Source organism: Panonychus citri, unplaced genomic scaffold (genome assembly GCF_014898815.1).
Source record: "Panonychus citri isolate SS breed McGregor unplaced genomic scaffold, ASM1489881v1 Contig00072, whole genome shotgun sequence".
NCBI lineage: Eukaryota > Metazoa > Arthropoda > Arachnida > Trombidiformes > Tetranychidae > Panonychus > Panonychus citri.
In genome coordinates, this window is record NW_026515477.1 from 950,583 (window position 1) to 964,415 (window position 13,833).

At 35.6% G+C, this 13,833-nt stretch overlaps 1 protein-coding gene across 1 annotated transcript in view; it reads left to right on the forward strand.

Annotated features, from left to right (window-relative positions):
• LOC128386511 (cell adhesion molecule DSCAM-like) overlaps positions 1-13,833 on the forward strand; it is a 50,630-nt gene that overhangs the window by 22,626 nt on the left and 14,171 nt on the right. The window lies entirely within an intron of this gene.

Consider the following 13,833-nt stretch of genomic DNA (forward strand, 5'->3'; position numbering starts at 1 on the left):
AAGAAAGATAACAATTGTAAATCTTATATAAGGTATGAACGGTAAAGTTTGGGAGTAGGTTTTTCAATTGTTCATGGCGACAAATTGACTAGACTTAATGTCACCATTCAAACTAGCAGTTGATCAAAAATTCATGGGCTTCAATTTGATGTAATTTTCAGATCAGTTAGTGATCAAATTAAGATCAAAATGGTTCTTAGCGCTAGTGACCGAAGAAAAATAATAGTTTCTTTTGTAAGTGATCACCCTGAGCTCAGTTTGTATAAATGTGCGAAGCAATTAAAAGGCCAAGATATCGCAACAAGTACCGTTTACAGGATCGGGTCAAAGGTTAGAAATAAAGAAAACCTAACAAATTATGGTAATTGTGGCCGAAAAGCGGTAAAAATGACGCAAAGAAATTTGAATAGATTTAAAAAGATTTCTGAAGGTTGGAATGGGTCTCAAAGAGAATTGGCCTCAAAATTCAATATATCCCTTACCTATTGTCGGGAACTATTAAAAAAATTCGGGATTAAAGCCTGGAAAAGGATCGACGCGCCGAAATCAACACCAGGTCAACTATTAAGACAAAGTGAAAGGTTGAAAATAATGGCTAAGGAAATCGTTCCCGTTAATGGCCAAATTGATCTGATCGAGGACGACGAAAGCTATTTTTCATTGAGTGGCAAGTCTAATAAATGGTATTTATCGAACTCACATCGAAATGTTCAGGACAATATTCGATTTAAGCTCAGATCAAAGTTCGAACGAAGGTTGTGCGTTTGGATCGCTATTTCTAAACGAGGCCATTCTGAACCATTTTTTTTACCGGCTAATTGTGCTATAAACTCTGAAATTTATTCTAAAGAATGTATCGTAAAGAGATTAGTACCATTTATCCGTGAAAATTACGAAAACTGGAGATATATCTTTTGGCCAGATGGCGCTTCTAGTCACTACGCTCGAGGTACTATCGAAACTCTCGAAAAATATCAAATAATATATGTAAAAAAAAGTCAGAATCCCCCTAATGTGCCTCAGTTAAGGTCGATCGAAAGATTTTGGGCCCATTTGAAAACTAAAGTTTACGCGAAAAATTGGTGTGCTAATGATTTCGCGTCTCTAAAAAGAAGAATCAAATCGAAAATTAATGAATTCGATTCTAATTATTTCATTAGACTATTCGCTCGAGAAAAAGAAAAAATCATGTTAGCAGCTGAACGAGGTCCACTTTCTGTAATTCGAAGTTAAAATTAAAAAAATTCTAACAATTAACTAATTAATTGAGCAATTTAAATTATTCCCAACTTTACTGTTCATACCAACATATGTATATGGGAAGATTTTGGCCTCATCAATACTGTTGCCAATCTTTTGAATTATTCTTAATTCATTTAATTACATTCTAGAGAATGATTAATTTTGATTTTCTTAAATCTTTGTTTAATTAGTTTAATCTTTTGTCAGTTATCTTGTGATAACTTTATCTTAATTTGTAATCACCTTTAATCACTCTCAAGAGCTGATAATTAGCTTTAATAATCTTCTGTATCTAGTGATACATTGTTTCAAATTTAAACTTGATAGGTTATCTGTCTGAAACAAAGAAGATGAAGACCAAAGTCTACCTGTTTTATTTTATTGTCAAAGGAAAAGGACACCTTTTCCGCCTTCCCCCTTTTTCATTTTGTAAGATGGTATAAAAGCCAAAGAAAAAGGCTGAACCCATCAGAAGAAGGAGTTTAACATTAGATTCAAATCTATTAATTTTCTTTAATTGTATTAGTCTCTGGACTTATTAAAAATTGTGTTTCAGTAAATTTCTCTAAATTGCCCCAATTTAATTCCCCTAGAAGAATCCTGATTCGAACCTAAGATTAGGTGTTAATATTATTTAACAGTGTGGGACTAATCGGAATCTCCTAGAAGGTAAAAGTTACCTTCCTTGTTCTCGTGAACCTTATTTCTTAAGAAAAATCCTCACACTTGGCGAGGATACCAGGATTCTTCTAAGAAATTGTGTTTCTTTACCTATGAAAGGAAAGAAAAATTCTGTTCCAAGAGTCGCTTCAACTAACTGTCGTGTTACAAGAGCGTCAACTAGGCAACTTGCCCTCGCTCAAGTCAAAAAGATAAGAGCTAAAAGGAACAACCCTCCTTCAACTCGTGTAGAAGAAATTGCTGAATCTTTAGCTAACACAACAATGGCTTGTGAGCTAATTGGTGAACTCACTCAAGATCAATCGGTTGAATTACTTACCCGTTGGAAGGTAAGATTACCCCTACGAAGTCAAGCGATCAAAAAGGTATGTGAAGTCATTAAGACTAATTTACTTCTCTTAGGAGATGATCTTAGCATAGACGAAATTAAATTACTACCACATGACGAGGCTGTAGGTCTGACTCTCCCTGAGTGGATTGTCGAATTGAGAGAAATTGGATTAATGGAATCTGAGATTCAGACTATCCTTTTGAATGGACGTGATATTGATACTCTTAAGAGTCTAACTTCTAGTGAAGTAGATTCAATTGCGTTACCGCTTGGTAGCTTAAAGAAATTCAAGGAATTTCTGAGAACCCACGGTTGTGAACTTCAAGAGCGCAACACTAGTGGTGCGGATGCCACTAATTCTTCCCCTGAAGCCTCTGAGGCTATGATAACTGGTTTGAAGTACATAGCACAAGCAATGAAACGTGACCCTGAAGTCACGGAGTTTAAAAAAGGAGAAGACATGAATGCTTGGTTTAACAAGACGGTAGGTCGTCTTGCCCAAGAAAATGTTGACGACTCAGTAAAGTTAAGATGCTTCCGAAAGGGTTTAGCCCATGAAATTTTACACATGGCTAATTCGATTGATTCGTCAATCACTGATTATTATCAATATCTCGAGACCTTCAAGTCCAAACTTAACTCTCCTGCAATGATATTTGCCGCCGATATAGAATTGAGAAATTTCATTTATGATTTTAAAGATCACCCTCGGATATTTTTATCCAAATTAGAGGACCTTGTGCTAAAAGCAAAAGGAGACCTCACTGAACGAAGTTTCAACTTCGACATTCTATCACACATACCAGCAGAGGTACGAAGTGAAATTTATGCTCAAAATTTAAACACAGATCGTGAATCGATCACAAATGTCCTTTGTAGGAAATACTTCGAGCAACTTAATAAGAGGGATAAGACCAAAGAGCAACCTCGAAATTCACAAAGTTCGAGATATAATCCGAACAATAATTCTCGCGAAGATAATCGTAAGAAAATTTGTAGCGCCTGTAAAAAACCAGGTCACCCTGAAAATAAATGTTGGATCAAATTTCCACATTTAAAAACTGCTTCTAAATCGACAACTAAAACCCTGGAGTGGTAAAATCCACCGTTCAAACAGCAGTTAGTTCCGATTATCCTTCTGAGGATGCACCAATTGAAGGTGTAAGAACCTCAGGTTTTGCTTGTACTGCTATTGCCAATATTCATGAAATGGATATTGTAACCTCAAGGCATGTAGCTACGGCTAAATTAAATTGTCTTTCGCCTGATATGCAATTTATTAGAAGCATGGATGTATTATTAGATACTGGAGCAACTTGTGCTGTATTAGACTCAAAAATTGCCAAAGAGCTTGGAGTTGATATGGTTCGCTTTGAAAAGTCAATTAAAGGTATCGTTGCCGATGTGCAAACGATTGGTTTTGCCTTTGGTGTGTTCAAACAACCAAGTACCGCCGACAGCCGAATTTTAAAAATCCAGATCGTGAAAAACTTTGAACCTGTTTTCCTTCTTGGAAACACCTTTATGCACTTATTCTTCATGCGAATTGAATCAGATGGAGTTCGATTCATTGTTTCAGCAAGAGAACATTTGAATGGCCCACCATTAGAAGCTGAATTCAGATTCAGATTTTGTACCAAAGACGAAACTAGTGGACTGTTACGTTCATCGTTAAACTTACCACCTCTTGCTCGAAATCAAATTGTGGATGGATCACATGGTTTTCCATTCTGCGGAATTGAAGAAAGGTATGAGAATCGACAACAACGAGCTTATAAAGTGCAAACTTGCGAAGATTCGCATCCAGAAATTTTCTTCTCTCGTGAGAAAGAAAAAGTTGATGTTGCCCCATTAACATTCGTTGAAAAATTGAAACAACGAATTAACCCTGAATTGCCAATTGAGCAACAGGAACAATTGATTAATCTCTTGAAAGATTATCCAGATACTTTTAGTCAACATCACAATGACCTAGGAATGGTTCCTACGTCAATTTGTCCAGTAAAAATAGACATTGGAGATAATTTGGTTCCGTACCAAAAACCTTATGGTGCCTCAATTGAGAAACGAAAAGAGTTTCGAAAAGTTCTAGATGAACTTAAAGACGCAGATATCATTGAAGATTCTGATGCCGAAGGAGGATCACCTGCTTTATTGGTTCCACGAAAAAATGGACCATCACGATTAGTCATCGACTACAGAGCGTTAAATCGATTGACAAGAGTACCAGCATTCCCTATGCCCAGAATTGAGGATTGTCTTGAAACAATTCGAGGAAGTAAGTACTTCAATATGTTTGATCTCGCACAGGGTTATCACCAAATAGAGTTGCCCCCTGGAGAGAGAGAGAAAACAGTGTTTGTGACACCCGATAATAAGTGTCACTATAAGAGAATGCCTATGGGTTTAGCTGGAGCTCCATTTATTTTTCAGCGGTTGATTAATAAAGTCCTTGGAGACTTGCAATACATTAAATGTATTGGTTACTTTGACGATGTGCCCGTTATTGGTTCATCTTGGGATGAACTACTTCAAAACACTCGAATCGTGTTGGAACGATTTCGAAAATTCAATCTCAAAGCGAAGATTGAAAAGTGTAAATTCGGTTATCAAGAGATACCGTTATTAGGACATGTTGTCAATGGAGACGGAATAAAACCCGATCCTAAGAAAGTGTTGGCTCTCAAGAACCTTCCTTATCCAAAGAGTGTAAAGGAATTGCAAAGCATCTTGGGATGTTACAATTATTTTCTAGGTATATACCTAATTACTCAACACTTGCCGCACCGCTATATCGTTTGATCTCTAGAGAAAACGCTTCCAAATTCATCCAGATGATAAAAAATCATTGGACATTCTAAAGAATTCATTAGTTGAGACTACAATGTTAGTCCATTTCGATCCACAATTAAGACGAAAAATCGCCGTGGACGCTTCCAATCTTGCCGTTGGAGGAATTTTATTACAAGAAGACTCGAAATCTGAAGATTATGATCCTGAAAAATCAATAGAGGAGATAAAACATTGGCTCCCTATTGCTTTCTTTAGCCAAAAATTGCTAAAGCATCAAAGAAATTATTCAACTTCGGAGAAAGAGCTTCTAGCCATCATCGTTGGTATACGAAAATATCGTCATTACCTTGAAGGAAATGAATTCTTAATTGACACAGACCATCATGCGTTATGTCAACTTACCAAAATTAACTTCAAAAATCAACGTCTACAGAGATGGGCGATATTACTTGGCTCGTACCAATTCAAAGTTAATTATAAAAGAGGAGAATCACATGCACCTGATTGTTTCTCCCGCTACCAAAATGAATGGTCGAAATATCCTGTCGAAGAGGACCCAGAAGATGATCTTCTTGATCGAATTTGGTTAACTAGTGAAGAAAATTTTCGTTCGAAAACGATTATTTTGAACTTGGACTCAACTATTTAAATTGGATGGAAAAGTCACCAATTAATAAACTTAAGGATGTACCTTATGTTTGCTTCACTATCCCTGAAGGACTTAAAATCAAAGATAAAATTGAAAAGTTCCAGGAAAACGATCAATATTGTCAAAAGCTTAGAGAGCTATTAAAATTGAAATCGTCTTCAGTAACAAAATTGTTTACGGTAAGAAATAATCTTCTGTACCGAACTGATCATCATCGACCCAATAACTTGAGATTAGTTATAAACCCTGAGATTCTCAAGGAAATTTTTGTTCAAGAGCATTCGTCACCCATTGGAGGTCACTTTGGGTTAGAGAAAACCTATTTACAAATTGCTCAGAGATTTTGGTGTAAGTATTTGTATGATGAAATACAAAAATTATGTGACAATTGTATCACATGTTCAGTCTCGAAACCGTCAAATATAATTTATACGGATCCTAATCCAAAACCGATCCCGAATCAAATATTTGAACGAGTTGAATTGGACATCCAAGGTCCAATCACCATTAAAAACACCAAAAAGGTAATTGTTGTCATGGTTGACACACTGTCTCGTTACGTTTGTGCTAAATGGTTTAAGCACCAAAAGGCTTCTAACATAATTAAGTTTATGAAAGAAATTTTCCATCAATTTGGATTCCCATCAGTAATTCAAACTGACCGAGGAACCAACCTCATGAGTAACGAATTCGAAGATTTCTGTCGTCAGAAAGGAATTAAACACGAAGTGTCTACACCTTACCATCCTCAGAGTCAAGGAGTGGTTGAGCGCGCTAATCGTACGATTGCCGAAAGGTTAAGAACTTATGTTCAAGAGAATGGCACAAAAGATTTGGAAGGAGGCTTAGAAGCTTCCGTTCACGCCATCAACACTTCGATTCACAAAACAACAAGGTTCGCACCTTACTTTTTAATATTTGGAAAAATGCCTCGAAAGCCTTTAGATAATCACCTTGATTTACCTGTCGTTAAAAACTTAACTTTGGAAGAAGCTAGAAAAATAGCTCGTGCCCGATTAATTGCTCAACAGAGTTACCAGATAACAAGAGCTAAAGCTGCACATAAACAATCACCTTATGAAATTGGAGATTTCGTCTGGATAAAAGATTTATCCCTACTTGGCGAAATGAGCAAAAAGCTACGCCCGAAATACCATGGACCGTATTTACTTTGTAAAGTTAACAAAGGAGCAATGATGCTATTGGATCCATTGGACTTCGAAATCTTCATGGCTAATGTCTCGAACAGTAAACCTTATAAAGGTAATATTGATGAAAAATTAAAAAAGATTCGAGATCAATATTTTAACCCTGATTCTGAATCATGGTTAGCACCTGAAACTTTTGATTTACCAAGTTTGGAAACTTTGGAAAAACCGTTAAATGAATCTTGTGATTCTAATTCAAAATCTATTGATTTTACCGAAAGTGATGACAACGAAGTTGATACTTCTAAAGAAGTAATTAACTCGGTTGAAAGTAACCAGTCATTAGATGATGACGATAATTTTGAACAATTAATTGTTAGTTCTAAAGAACCTAAACAAAAAAGATTATCAGCCGATAAATCAATAGTTCAAAACCAACAAAATGTGTTGTCTCATGATCAACGGTTAACTCGACGCCAATTAAAACAAACAGAAAGTGTTTATCTTTGTTTAATTAACTCCAACGAGATTAATTACCACTGGCGCCCTCACTCAAAAAGTTTCGATTGTGGTTATAAGATCGTTCTCACGGTCAAGGACCAACCAATTAAGTTTAGTGATTCTTATCGAAAACTTAAAATTAATCCTTTTTATTTTCAAGTTGACTTTCATTCTCGTGAATTAAAAATGTCTGATAAAGTTGTTGATCTAAACGATCCTAGTCCTTCGACTTCTCGAGAAACACTCGAAAGCGAAGCAGATAACTTGAAAAGAGCTTTAAATAAACTCACTTTTCGAAAAAGACGAATTGATTTAAGTCCATCGAAACCTTCGAACACTATTTCATCTTGTGCTGATCCCTCGAAGGAAAAACAACGAAGAGTCGAAACTCAAATTGATCATTCGTCAGTGCCAACGGAAGTTTTGGAAAAATCTTCCAGTTCATCTTGTGTCCCAACAAAATTATTTCCATCTGAAATGGAAATTGAAGCTCAGACTTCAAATGTGCAACAAGGAACTCCACCTTATCCAGGACCATCAGACTATGTGTTTGAGAAAAATGAGTATCCAGCACCTCATCCTATGGGACCGTTGCCGTTATATCTCTCAAATGAGCGATATTATCAAATCCAAGATCAAGTGAAAGCTCGTGCTCAACAATTTGGAGAAAAACGTGATGCTTATCATAAACTGATAATTGAAAAAATCTATTTGAATTTTGCTTCTGTTCCAAACATCTTTGAACTTGAATTACCACAAATACCTCGAGGTTTGACTACATCAAAAGTGGTCCAGCCGGACATCATCGATTTGATGCCCACAGTGTTGTGTTCCTTGTGTGAACATATTGCAATTAAACCTCACTCTTGCCTCTTGTGCAAAAAATGGTATTGCTACTCGTGTATTGGATGGTTAAAGGAACTAGTGATTTCATTGAAAATCAACCCAATTAAGGAAGAAAATCAATTTCCTTGTGTCGATCCAAATTGTGTAATCAAATATTATGAATCGGATTCGTATCCATCATTCGAATCGATTAAATCTGGTGAAATTCTTAAGCGTTATAACGCTTATACTTTTATTTGTAGGCGAAATCACTGTCACGAAAGGTTAGAACCCTCAAGTTTCTACCAACACGAAAAGAAATGTAGACTTGGACTCTTTGAAGAAGAGATAGAGGTCAACCTCATGAACATTTTTCTACCTGGACCAACAAGACATGAATTGTCTCGCCAACCTCGTCGACTCGCATCAATTTTACCCGCTCACCTTAAAGAGCAACCAACTCCTAAGCCAAGTGATCATGAAGGAAGATGGTTGAATACCATGAACCTTTGGGCTTGTTTAGCATACGAAAAGGATGCTAATCCAACAGACCCATTATTAGGCCCTTGTGCGGTTAGATCACTAACCAATTGTAGTTTTAACTATTGGTCTATGAGAGAAAGAGTCAAAGACCCAACTGCTCCAATTGCAGAAACTGAAGAATTCCTTCAGAATGTTGTAGGTTTTGATCCCATCATTGGAACTAAACCCAGGCCTGATCAATACATTAGACCTCGAACGATTCACTGGAGTGGATCTGTACCTTGGTACTTGGTTAAAGCTTCGGAGGAATGGGCTGCTGTTGCAAAAGGAAAAGCAAAGCCGAATTATCCAAATTCAACAATTGGAATTGCAAGTGACAATGAAGCTGTCAATATGCCTTATATTCGGATCGAGCCGTTAGATCGTTTGTCTCCCAGAAAGAGAGAGATCGCTCTCAAAAATTTGGAAGAATATTTTCCAAGTTGGAGACCACCACCAGAAAGAACATCAAGTTCATCATCTTTAAATTCAGGTTACAAAGCTGATCAAAAACAAAATCGTAACCAAAAGAACTTTTATCATTTTGAAAATAAGACTCATGTTCAATTAACAAGTTTACCACCAGAACATGAAAAAGAAATCAATTTAAACACTGATCAACATCCGGTTGCTAGTACAACCTTCGCAATTCACGCTGCTTATTGCCGCCAACTCGAGTCGTTGTGGGACGAACCACCGAAAAGAAGACCTCGACCAGTATGGATTGTGATAGTAGATGGAAGACAGAAAATCATCTACGAAACTTTTGTTAAATATAATAAAATTGATTACATGGACTCATCGTTCCATGGATTAAGAAGGCAAGACCTCAAGGTCGGTAAAACCTTGAAGGCAGTTCGTGACCAAGTCATCAAATATTTGGCTTGTGCCGATTATATCGTAGGAGCTGGGCTCATTAATTTATTTAGGGCTCTAGACCTCGAAACCGGTGAAATAAACTTTTTATTACCCAAACTGAGAGAAGTAACCAACTTCTTCTCACCTCACCGAAATTCACCATCATCATTAGCCTTCATCTCATTCATCCTGTTCTCAGGATTTACCATTAAAAATGAACCGCACTCACCAGCTGTAGAAGCCATCACGGCTATGCGCCTCTACATGTCTTCATGGCAAGCCATAGAAGAAAAATGCCAAAGTCTTGGAACTGGAATTCATCATTTGAATGCGGACAGTAGTTGTAATAATCGAGAAGTCTCCCGATTATTCTTGTTATTCGAAAAACGAGTCAAGCAAAAAGAAGCTTCGTGGCCGTCGAACTGGTCATATTATGCTCATCCTCGAAATGAACCTCGATTTACTCATCGTCATGTCACCCCAGCATCGAGTGTTACATCAATTTGTGGAGGAACTGACTCTGAAACCGACTTTATAGTTATGCCCCATCGAAGGTCAAATAAAGTCCAACTCATCTCATCATCACGAACACCAAGTGTTGTTCAAACTATTTCATCTCGCGCCACATCACCACCTCGTGAAGAGGAAATAAGCTTAATTGACGCTGAAGCTTTAGAAAGCCAAGAACAGCCTCAAGAAGCTATGGAAGCAAGTGAAACATCAGTCGAAAAGATTGATATTGATGAACAATTACCCGAGAGTGGAGAGAAAGAAACTCTTAATCCACCAACTGAACAATTAGTGTCTATTGAACCAACCACAATTATTGAGGAGATAATTCCTAGTGAAATTGAATCAGTACCAGCTGAAATCATAACAGTTTTCCCTGATATACCCTCAGTTCATAGTGAATATTTACCAGACGCCATGGATGAACTTCAACTGATTGGAGAAGAAACAACTTCCCAACAACCAGAGTTGAATTATCTCGAAAAAGATAAATTGGAACTTCCAGAAGAGCCTCTGGCTACCAGTCAATCTTCGGAAATCGATTGGAATAAAGAGATGTATGGATCTCAAGAAACCTCAAATGAAGCCACCGTGGAGGAAAGCCTAAAGACACCACCGATGACTCAAGTCACCCCACCATTACAATTACCGTCAACACCGAAAGATGATGAAAATACATCATGGCTTCTCTCGGAATTTGATGATGACCTTTTTAATGAAGCTATTGGATCAACCGTGGATGAACCACAGGAACAACAGGATTTACTAGACCTCGAAGATCCATAAATAATTCAACAATTACCTACACTATTGCTAAGGTATCTTAATCAAGTCCTTGGAGAGTGTAAGGGAAGATTTTGGCCTCATCAATACTGTTGCCAATCTTTTGAATTATTCTTAAATTCATTTAATTACATTTCTAGAGAAATGATTAATTTTGATTTTCTTAAATCTTTTGTTTAATTAGTTTAATCTTTTTGTCAGTTATCTTGTGATAACTTTTATCTTAATTTGTAATCACCTTTTAATCACTCTCAAGAGCTGATAATTAGCTTTAATAATCTTCTGTATCTAGTGATACATTGTTTCAAATTTAAACTTGATAGGTTATCTGTCTCGAAACAAAGAAGATGAAGACTCAAAGTCTACCCGTTTTTATTTTATTGTCAAAAGGGAAAAGGACATTACCTTTTCCGCCTTCCCCCTTTTTCATTTTGTAAGATGGTATAAAAGCCAAAGAAAAAGGCTGAACTCATCAGTAGAAGGAGTTTAATACTAGATTCAAATCTATTAATTTTCTTTAATTGTATTAGTCTCTGGACTTATTAAAAATTGTGTTTCAGTAAATTTCTCTAAATTGCCCCAATTTAATTCTCTTAGAAGAATCCTGATTCGAACCTAAGATTAGGTGTTAATATTATTTAACAGTGTGGGACTAATCGGAATCTCCTAGAAGGTAAAAGTTACCTTCCTTGTTCTCGTGAACCTTATTTCTTAAGAAAAATCCTCACACATATATGAGAAAATCTTTACGATTAATTTATGATAAAATGGATCATAATTTAATCACATCTCAATCGACAATCAAATTATGGTTATAATATATTGACATGAAATGTTTCATTTCTTGCTTACTGTTTTTCTTTTATCGAATTCATAAAATTCAAGATTCTTATTTGTGTAATATAAAAGACAACATGATACATTTGAAATGTTAACCTTCATCTTTTACATGCTAAAAGATAAAGATGATGAGGAAGATGAAATGAATGGAGAGAAAGTGAGAGAGATAGAGACTAGAAATGTCTTCTAATATGTTGTATTAGTTGATGAAATGGGAAGGCTGAGTAAGGAGTAAAAGAGTGGGTTGGATAGGGTGGAGTATGGAGGAAACATGACATGTATGAATGTTTTCAGATGTAATATGAGAGTAAAAAAAACTATCACTTTCAACGATTCTCTTGTTTGTTGTAATACTTTCTCTTTGATTCTGTAGTGATATTGTTACTTTCTCTCTCTCTCTCTCTCTCTCTCTCTCTCTCTCTCTCTCTCTCTTGCTCAATCCTTGATTCTTTGTAATAAGTGAAGATGAATTGCCGAGTAATAAGCTTTGCCTATTATCAGATAAATGAATGAATCTGAACACATGAAGAGTAAAAGTGGGAGATAGAGAAAAAGTAACAGTAAAAAACTTGGAGAATCCGAAACTAAACAGAAACTAAATGGATATAAATGTTTTTACACATTTCATTCTGCTCTTTCCTATTCCGTTTTCCACCACCAGAATTTTATATAATATATATATTACACATGTAGAAACAAATGTTATCATGTCTTCTCAACATTCTGTCCTTTTTTTTGTATCTGTAACCACAGGGTAAACAACATGAGCATTGAAAGGAAAAAAAAGGGATGAGGAAAGGATAACAGGGAATGAGAGATATACATGTAATAGTTGGTGAAGAAGAAGGTGACAAAATGTGAACCAAGATGATGACAATGTCATGAAATTCAATGCGTGACAATTTTATGCTAATTCCATCACGTAATAGTAAAAGCAAACTGATCGTAATAATAATAATAGTTAACATATGAGCAAATTCATGATGAAACTTGGTAAAAGTTCAAGATTGTTCACAGTTAAATAATACAAATTAAAGATGATAGATAAATAGATTAGGCCATTTACTATTTTCATCATCATCATTAATATAAATTATCATTATTGTTATCATTCTGTTGGAGTTTTTTTTCATATTCCTGCTTTTCTTGTCTCCATCACACATCAGCTGTTACCTAACCTAATCTGACAAATTGATTGTTTTCATTTAACCAAATTATCAATAACCAGTGAAAGTGTAATCATATCACGTGTTTACTAATGATGATCAATGTGTTGTGAATTGTGGTTAATTTGATTCATTTTCAACTAATATTGAGGACAACAATTAGGCTACTGTATGTGTGTATGTGATAATATTGTCAAAATTAATTAGCTTTGCCTTATCAATCAAGTGATAATTAGTGATGGGTCAATTTAATTCACCAAATTAGATAGATGGACATTTATATATATCAAATCTGCAGAGAGTAATTATCAGCCGGATGAAAGAGATGGAAATGAAATTAAGTGACCAGTAAGTGACCAATGAAAAGTTCATCTGAATAATGGATTAGATTGAGAAAAAAATTGTTCTCGGAAAAACTTGTCAATAACATAACTTTACCTCCATGTAATCATTATTTTCATCATGAATTGATTTCATTTTTTTTTCATCAACTGATTGTTGGAAATTGTGAATGAAAGTTTTGAACTCAACAATTGAACTCGATAAAGTTTCATATTCAATTTCTCATGTAGGAAGAAATGAAAAAAAGTTCATGATGACTCTATGATTCAAATGAACGACTTTTCTGATTTTCCTTTTCATCCAAATGATTTAATGTCTCATCTTCAATGATGATGAATTGAACTTGTTATTATTTATGACACTTTTTTTATTGACCAGTTCCTGTTAATTTAGTTATCGCTTGTCAATATTAACTCATCTTCCGTTCCAACTGAACATCAACCATATGAGATGACAGATTAAAGAAAAAAAAATCTCTAGCTTTTTGATTCATTCTCAGGCCTCTGATTGCATGTTCATCATGATAATTAGGTTATATTGACTTGCAACACAGTTCTAACACATGACAAGGCACGCAAGTGACCTTACCCCTCTCAGGTAATGATAAAAAATAGTATCAATACCGTGGGTGTATGATATGTA